Here is an 8245-nt window from a genome sequence, read left to right as displayed (position 1 = left end):
AGCACGCGAATGCACTGAACAGTTACACCTCGCGAGCTCCCAGGCCGCTTTCGCGCATGCGCATTAACGCCGCGGCTGCTGTACGCGTTTTGCTGCACCGAGAGACGGAGGGTTTTCAGGAGACGTTTACCGGGCCGTTTCTGTCCGTTACCGACACCATGTACACGCTGAAGACTAGGAGTCTATGAGGACTGGTGTACTGTCTGATGGATTTATCCTGAGGTAAAGTAAAATACGGTTTGTCGTTCGTTAGCGGGTCGGTTAGCAGCGGCTAACATCAAACAAACAGATGGGGAAAATATTCCTGTATTTTTTTTCCACAAATGACACTCAAATGGGAAATATTGTAGTTATGATAATGCTCTAATAATAATGAATAATGTTGGTCTTTGGTGGGACCTTGTCCTTTTTAGATTTCTATGTGTCTAAAGTACTGTAGGCAATCAGTGTAAGTTGGTCATTTAAATGACGCGTTGAACAAATCCGAGAGACTGGATCTGATCAATAATATCAGACACACACTGAGCTGATTTATTAATAACATCTAATCTTAACAGCAACAGCAGGCACACTCTAATATTGTCATTTTATATAATCTGATCTGATCAATAATATCAGACACACACTGATCTGATTTATTAATAACATCTAATCTTAACAGCAACAGCAGGCACACTCTAATATTGTCATTTTATAGCATCTGATCTGATCAAGACACACACTGATCTGATTCATTAATAAATAAACACGATTTTAATTGAGTAAATTCGAATAAGTGACACTCTTAATTTATATAATCTAATCATCATCATTATCAGACACACTCTAATCATGTCATTAATTTATCATACTTATAATATCAGACAGTGATCTGATCTATTAGCTATAGGCTAATAACATGATCTGATGAAACCAAGACACACAATGATGACAGTCATAATATGATGTGAGATCATTCAGAATGTCTCATATTGAAAATATCTTAATCTGATTGTTAGAATATCACATACGCACTTCTGTGATCTGATCTCACTTGACAAACTCAGAATATTGAATCTGATTTGTTCTCAGAGTTTGACTCAAGAGATCAGATCCTCACAACAAGCCTTGCATGACATGAACGTAGATTCTCAATGTCTGTGTATGATATATTTTTAGTCTGACACTTTAAGATCAGATCATATCTGATATTGTTGATTACAACCTATTGTGTCTGATAATTCAGACGCAAGACGTTATAAATGACGGTGAATGTTTGATTATTTTGTACAAGTATGATAATATCATTGATTAGGTCTGCATCTGGTATCCCAGTAGACAGATGTGGTGAGGTGGTCATTGATTTTCTGTGTTTGGGTGCTGACATGTTCCCCGTGTTTGTGTAAATGAGTTGTTTTCCTCCTCACCCATCTGTGAAGGTGTCTGTCATCTCATTGCACGTTTTAATTGTGAAGGAAAATAAAGATATTTTGTCTCTCTGCCCTGCTGACCATCTGTGCAATGCCGTGCCAGTTCAGGCGTGACTAAAAGAAACACTAAATCAACCAAACCGTTTTATTAGTCCAACAGCTCTTATAATAGGTGTTGTGTGCTTAAGATGTCTTTATTTAGGCTTTTTATTAATCTAAAGAGCCGCACGCCAACATATCTTGATTATGTGTCGCCCTCAACGTGCGTGTAGGATTCTGGTCTAAACTTTATAGGAATAGGCATGTGTTTTCTGCTGTTTGTACTGTACTCTGCTTTGTGATTTTGAGCATCATGCAGTAATTCCCCTCAGGCGAAAGGACCAATCAGGCGAGCTCCTCTCCCGCTATCCGTCACTGTCCAGCGGTGTGGGAATGTAGAGGTCTGGCAGCTGTTACTAGAGTCTTAAGATTTTATAGTGTTAAATCTGTGATCCGGCATAAGGCTGGGAAAGGGCCTGCTGGGTTTGTTTGCGCTGCTCTGGATGGATAACGCTGGCGGGATTTGATCCTATGTGGATCAGGTGCTTCTGAATATGGCAAATGCCATGTGGGGGGTTTTTGAGCTTGATTTGTTTTACGACAATAAAGTCTGGTTGTTAAAGGGTTAGTTCACCCAAAAATGACTCGCCCTCATGTCGTTCCAAACCCGAAGACTTTTGTTCATCTTCAGAACACATATGAAGGATCTTTTGGATGAAATTTTCAGAGTTTTCTGTCCCTCCATTGACAGCTACTCAACTACCACTGTGACGCTTTCAGAAATATCAGATTTAACATGAGAATGAACCTCATTGGTTCTTGCTGAAGCTCAAACGTGCTGCGTAACACGAGAATGAACCTCATTGGTTCTCGCACATCAAGCGAACATGTGTGAGTTGATGAATGTTTATATGTGAATAAAAGCCTAAATTCAATCTGTTCATCATATAAAGCGATCACTAGGGGTGTGACGGTTAGTATATAACCGTGAAACCGACGGTTATAGTTGAACACCGTCATTACAACTCTATAACCGCCAAAACCGTGTTATTAAAATATTTTTTACAAAAAATTTTTATCATAGAGAATGTTTAAATACTAATTAAAAACAATTGTTAACAGTCTGTGTTATAAATGGTCTACGTCGTTTCCAACTGTATTTGATTCTTTGCCAAGTACCCCTTGACCGACCGCCAATGATTTGAGATAGAAATAAAAGCTATGATATAGTGATGTGCCATCATTATGAGATTTATTAAACAAATGAAAAACATTTGCAATAATAAACATTAGCAATGAACATTTGCAATCGGGAGACATGGTTTTTACCACTTAATGAAGTTTTGTTTTTTAAATCGTCAGACATGATTTTTACCACTTCATTAAGTTTTGCTTTGTAGAAGCAGAAGAAGTTTCTTTAAAGCGAATTTTGTTTTGTACAAATTGTATCTTAATTTTAATAAATGTTTCATCAACCAATTGCATGTATTTAATAAATAAAATATAGGAGACAATATAATAACCGTGACATGGAGGCGCCGGTGCGCCGCGTTCACTTGCATTGCATTGTGAAGTTGAACTAGAGCGCATCTCATCGTAAATGAATGAAACTCAGCGTAGGCCTATGCCTCATACATTTAGCATTAAATATCTTTGCTGCATCCTTTCTAGAACAGACAAGGGTTTTCTTGCGGCTCGCATCAGCAGAGCATTGCATCGTCCATAGACCGCAAAACAAGCGGATGGCGGGCGGGTGCGGCTTTGAAATTTGGTCAAAAAACGTTGGTGCGGATGATGAGTTATGTGATGCGGTTGCGGATGAACTAATACCCCATCCGCGTATCTCTATCGATAACAACATTGAACACTACACAAATATAAATTTTATTCAAACTAAGTTGTCATATAACAGACGAACGTCGCAAACCCCCCCCCCGATGACGGTTATGTTACGAACCGTCACATTTGACTCACGTCATAACCGTCATCACCAATTCTGAAACCGGCACACCCCTAGCGATCACGTCTCTTCAGAAAATTTGGACTAAACCACTCAATTCATAGTCGATTAGTTTTACGATCTCTTTATGAACTTCTTGAAGCATCAGAGTGGTAGTTGCGTAGCTGTCAATGGAGGGACAGAAAGCTCTCAGATTTCATCATCTTCGTTTGCGTGAACAAAAGTCTTGCTGGTTTGGAATGACATGAGGATGAGTATTTAATGACAGAATTAAAATTTTTGGATGAACAATCCCTTTTAACTAAATAAAGCTGTGTTTCCCTCATCATAATCACCCTGATGTGGGGGAAAACTGCTAATATATGGGCATTTATTAGAGTCTCATGACTAGTTTCACAGATCTATTCTGAGTCCTACACCAAAGAGAAGTTGACAGAGCTGTTTTTGTGCTGGAAAATTGGATCTTCTATGTCTGAGAAACTTGCTCTAATTGTGAACAAAGCGGACACTTGTCTGTCCGTTTTCTAATTCCTGTCTAATGTGACTTCCATCAGTCTGATGTACTTAATTTACTCTGATCTGCTCTTTGCGTCTGATTCTGAGTCTTTATTTTGGTGCGTATAGTTCACACAAAAGCGGGAGCTAATAAATATCACGCCACATTTCCTCAGCACACACTTCTGGGTGAGAGATTTCCACAGAGTGAAGCTGAGAGTTTGTTAGCCATATTCTTTCTGACATCTCCGAGTACGTCAAGCTCCAGGTCGTTTGAAATGCTTTCATTAGGAGTTATTATTTGCCATATGCCAGGAAGGTAAGGCAAGATTTTCCATCTGTCTTTCTTGCTGTCTTCCTTGGCTCTTGTTGTTATCCGTTGCAAGTTCTGGCCTAATTAAGATGACCGTACTTTCACCTTACTTTGCTCAGAAAGTGGACCTGATACATTAGGCAGACACTGAAGTGCTTCTTAAGGTTTCTGAATCATTCTGTCCTTGAGGCACATCAGTCCTGACTTATATGATATATAATTCATACTGTTTGACATTAGTGTTGTAGGTTGTTGCCCAGAGCATTGCTATTCGTTTGCCCTAAATGAAAAGTGAGTGTGTTTTAGTAATTTTGCTATTTAGATTTTGACCCAGTAAATCAAAAGAGCCATCATCCCTAAATAAATAATATTCTCACTTGAAATCTTCAGTGTAAATCTATGGGGTTGTTTCATCCAGTTTATTATCCACCAGGCATACAAATATCCTAATTCAATGTCTGTTCCCTTCTAATAGTATTAGCACAGCTTTGTTCAACAAACTGCCTGTTGATCGTTTTTTAGAGACTGTAATGATGCGTTTTCCACCATTATTAACATTGTAAAAAAGTTTGATAACACTTTATTTTACAGTGTCCTTGTTACATATGTTACATCTACTTACCATAGTAATAACAGTAAATTATACATAATTACATGCAACTAACCCTCAACCAAACCCTAACCCTATAGTACATGTTGTTAATTAATATTACTCAGTACTTAAATACATAATTACACTGAAACAATGACACCTTAAAATAAAGTGTAACCAAAAGTTTTTTTGTTGACATTTTTTAAAACTTTAAAGTACAATACTATAGTACAACAGCTGAGAGAGTGACCGCAAATGTGACGTTTTCCTCTTTTTGACCACTGTAATCAATCTCACTATATATTTTTTCCTCTTTTGGAAAGTCATGGTAATGCTATTGTGGATTCTTGTCTTTTTGCTATTGGAGCAAATGGGAATGCAAAAATTATATTTATAGTAGTAGACCATTATATTTCCATTCACCACTATGTGAAAAGGGTCCATTTAAGATATCGATCATGTCGATCAAACAATGCAGGATGGGCTTATCCCAAAAGATTAGTTTAATGCGATGTGTGAGCAATAGTAATAAAGCATCATTTTGTTTAATTTTAATAGACTTGCTTAATAGTAGGGTTGCTTTAAATTGGGTTTCACTAGCTAATTTCCTTGTATTATTGTATAGTTTAATCTCTTTTTTGTTGTCTGTGTGCCAAATAGGCTTGCTGTGGTAGTCGGTGTTACAGCAGTGCAGCAGGAGTCAGATTTCACTATTATGTGATGAGATGAGAGTAAGTAGAGATGACTGACAGGACAATGGCAGAGGATTTGATGCACAACAGATCATTGAGCGTTGTAAATATCTTGTTAAATGTTTCCCTGATGGCCACAAATGATCAGAATCTGAATCCCCCCCCCCCCCCCCCCCCCCCCAACCTTGTTACCAGCAATACCAGTGTTTTCACAAGTTTATATTCTGGAAAACTGAAAGTTCTCACAGTGACATCCCTAGTGCCAAACATAGAAGCCTCCCAAACAACGGAGAAACATCACGGGTCTGATTCCTGTGGCATGTTTTCATGGAATTGTCAGATGGTGCTGAATCATTAAACCTCTTCTTTTTTTTCCACTTTTTCTTCTATATATCAACTTTCTTGGAAATGGAAAAGAGAAAAACCACAGAGCGTGCAGTCACGTTAAATTAAAGTGCTAATTATAGAAAGCACAGCTCCGTATCTGCGGCTGCAGTCCGGCTCCAGCCTCCAGGCTAATGGATGTGTAAATGAAAAGCGTTACATCTCACTATAGCAGCCCAGCTCGGCCATAATGGAATCATTCAGGGTGGGTATCGGCACCACAGCGTCAGGTGATCACTGCTTTTCTGCCTCATAAACGTCAGAGGGATATGAGCTGGAAAAGGCTGTCAGGCCACACATACATTGTGCTTTCACCCCTGGGTGATATCAGGCTTCCTTTCTGTCTCTCTAAGAGTATGTCAGAAGAATGAAAGTACATTGAATTCTCACAGTTTAGAGACAGCTTAATGTCTGGTTTATTTTGGGTGAACATCACGGTTATTTAAATTTTTTGTCTATTTCATTTTTTTAGCTGGATTCCGTTTTAATGGTTAAATAAGATTTTAGTAATTAAAAAGTATGTCTTATCAATTGAATTCGTAAAACTTTTTAAAAAAATGCAGATCTATGATTTTATACAGATTTATTATCAAAAACAGTGAAGGCATAAAACAGTTTAAAAAGATTACTTTCTTTTAAAATGTAATCAAATTAACAATTAACAATTCCTTTTATTTTTTGGCAAACAAAGTGCGGCACAACAGGTTCCTGTTCAATTTAAAACATGAAGGCAAAATTATGTGAAAATAAAGTTTTTATAATATTAATAATTAAATTCAATAGATTTTTGTCACAATTTCTTCAAGTTCAACCAAACTTATTGTGGCGGGTTTTTATGAAAACCTTTGTGTTTTTCTGTGTGTATATGATATGAAGATAGACGGCTAACATAATTGATTCAATATATATATAGTATATTCATGATATTTCAATATATACATGGCCAAAATCATAGAAAAGTCAAATCACACCTCAACAATCCACAATGTGAGGTGTGATTTTACTTTTCTAAGAGATTAGACTTACGATTTTGGTCAAGTAGCCTATATATTGAAATAGACAAACAAGTCATATTTTAATAGAAAACAGAATATTGTAGAGATTTAAGGGTGGACTCTTTTGCCCATAAGTAACTATTAGCAACCACTCAGAACACCTTAGCAACCCCTGTTACAACCCTGGCTCTAGGGATGCAACATAAAGGACACGACAACAAAAGTTTGCCAATCAAAATAAAGTTTATTTAGTATTAAAGAAAAAGGGGACTGTAGAAGCAGAAACACTACTGCTGCAGTGCTGGCTGCAAGACGAGAGAGAGAGAGTGAGAGCATGTGTCCAAGATTTTAAGTGGCTCCCTTCAGGTGGTACCAATTAACCCAATGATTGCAGGTGAGCTACCAGGGAAACTGCAACGAAACACAGATTAAAACACTCCCACATAACAACCCCATAGTATCTTGAAAACTGAAAACTTTAGCAATGCCTTGGCAACCACTTCTATAACGTCTAGTTTTAATAAAGATGTTTACATTTGCAATCTTGATGATAATGTTGTTCCATTTTTCTTGAAAAATACATTTTGCTGTGTGCCTTGCACCGGTTGCCTCAGCATTTTTCTTCCCAGATGTCAGATGTTATGCAAGACGAGATAACACTTGACAAGCTCCCATAAACAGCATGAATATTATTGAGCATATTCAGAATATTATCTGGCAAAAGATGCTCCAATAACTGCTTGTTGGTTCACACATGGTGGTGATATTTTCCACATGCCTGGACTCCATATCTTTATCAGTTTATTTATACTTAATATCTAAATCTCCTGAGAAAAGGATTGAGATGAGTCCTCTTGTGACTTCTCTTGGAGCTGCCTGTAGGCTATGTGAATTGGCTGTCAGCTTTCAGAGCTTCTCCGTCCTGAATGAAATTAGTCTACAGCTCCATTCTCCTCAGTGACTGAGCCCTGAAAGATGAGCTGGAACAGGTATAAACATCTGGTTTCCTTTAGAGAGCCAAAGTTACGTTAGTTGCAGACCAGTTTGCATAATATCGAAGATGAATGGTATGTCAGATTATTTAGGATTAGTGTATTTTAAATCATAATGTGTTGAAAATAGCATGTGGATGGATGGGATCCACCTTATTTTTCACATAAGAGTGGACACGGCCATTTGTAAATTTAATGTTTCTGGCTTCCAGTTATTTTTAGCTGTACAAAAAAAGTTTACTATATAGTTTACTTGCGCGTTGAAAAATAAGATGGACACTATTTCTGGTCTCAGGCTGTGCCCGAAAAAAACCCTCATTCACTTAAATGGGGCACGATTTGAAGGGACAGCATTTGTATTGGTGTCCGAAACC

At 37.6% G+C, this 8245-nt stretch overlaps 1 protein-coding gene across 3 annotated transcripts in view; it reads left to right on the top strand.

Annotated features, from left to right (window-relative positions):
* Positions 1 to 41: 41 nt before the first annotated feature.
* The window catches only part of extl3 (exostosin-like glycosyltransferase 3), a 32239-nt gene continuing 24035 nt past the window's right edge, over positions 42 to 8245 (top strand). For all 3 annotated transcript variants that reach the window (XR_013822909.1, XM_079887983.1, XM_079887984.1), the window contains exon 1: positions 42 to 222. The gene's annotated coding sequence lies outside the window, so the exon portion shown is untranslated. The remainder of the gene's footprint in view (positions 223 to 8245) is intronic.

Source organism: Squalius cephalus (genome assembly GCF_949319135.1).
Source record: "Squalius cephalus genome assembly, chromosome: 12".
Taxonomy (NCBI): domain Eukaryota; kingdom Metazoa; phylum Chordata; class Actinopteri; order Cypriniformes; family Leuciscidae; genus Squalius; species Squalius cephalus.
This window is presented reverse-complemented; position numbering and strand designations above follow the sequence as displayed.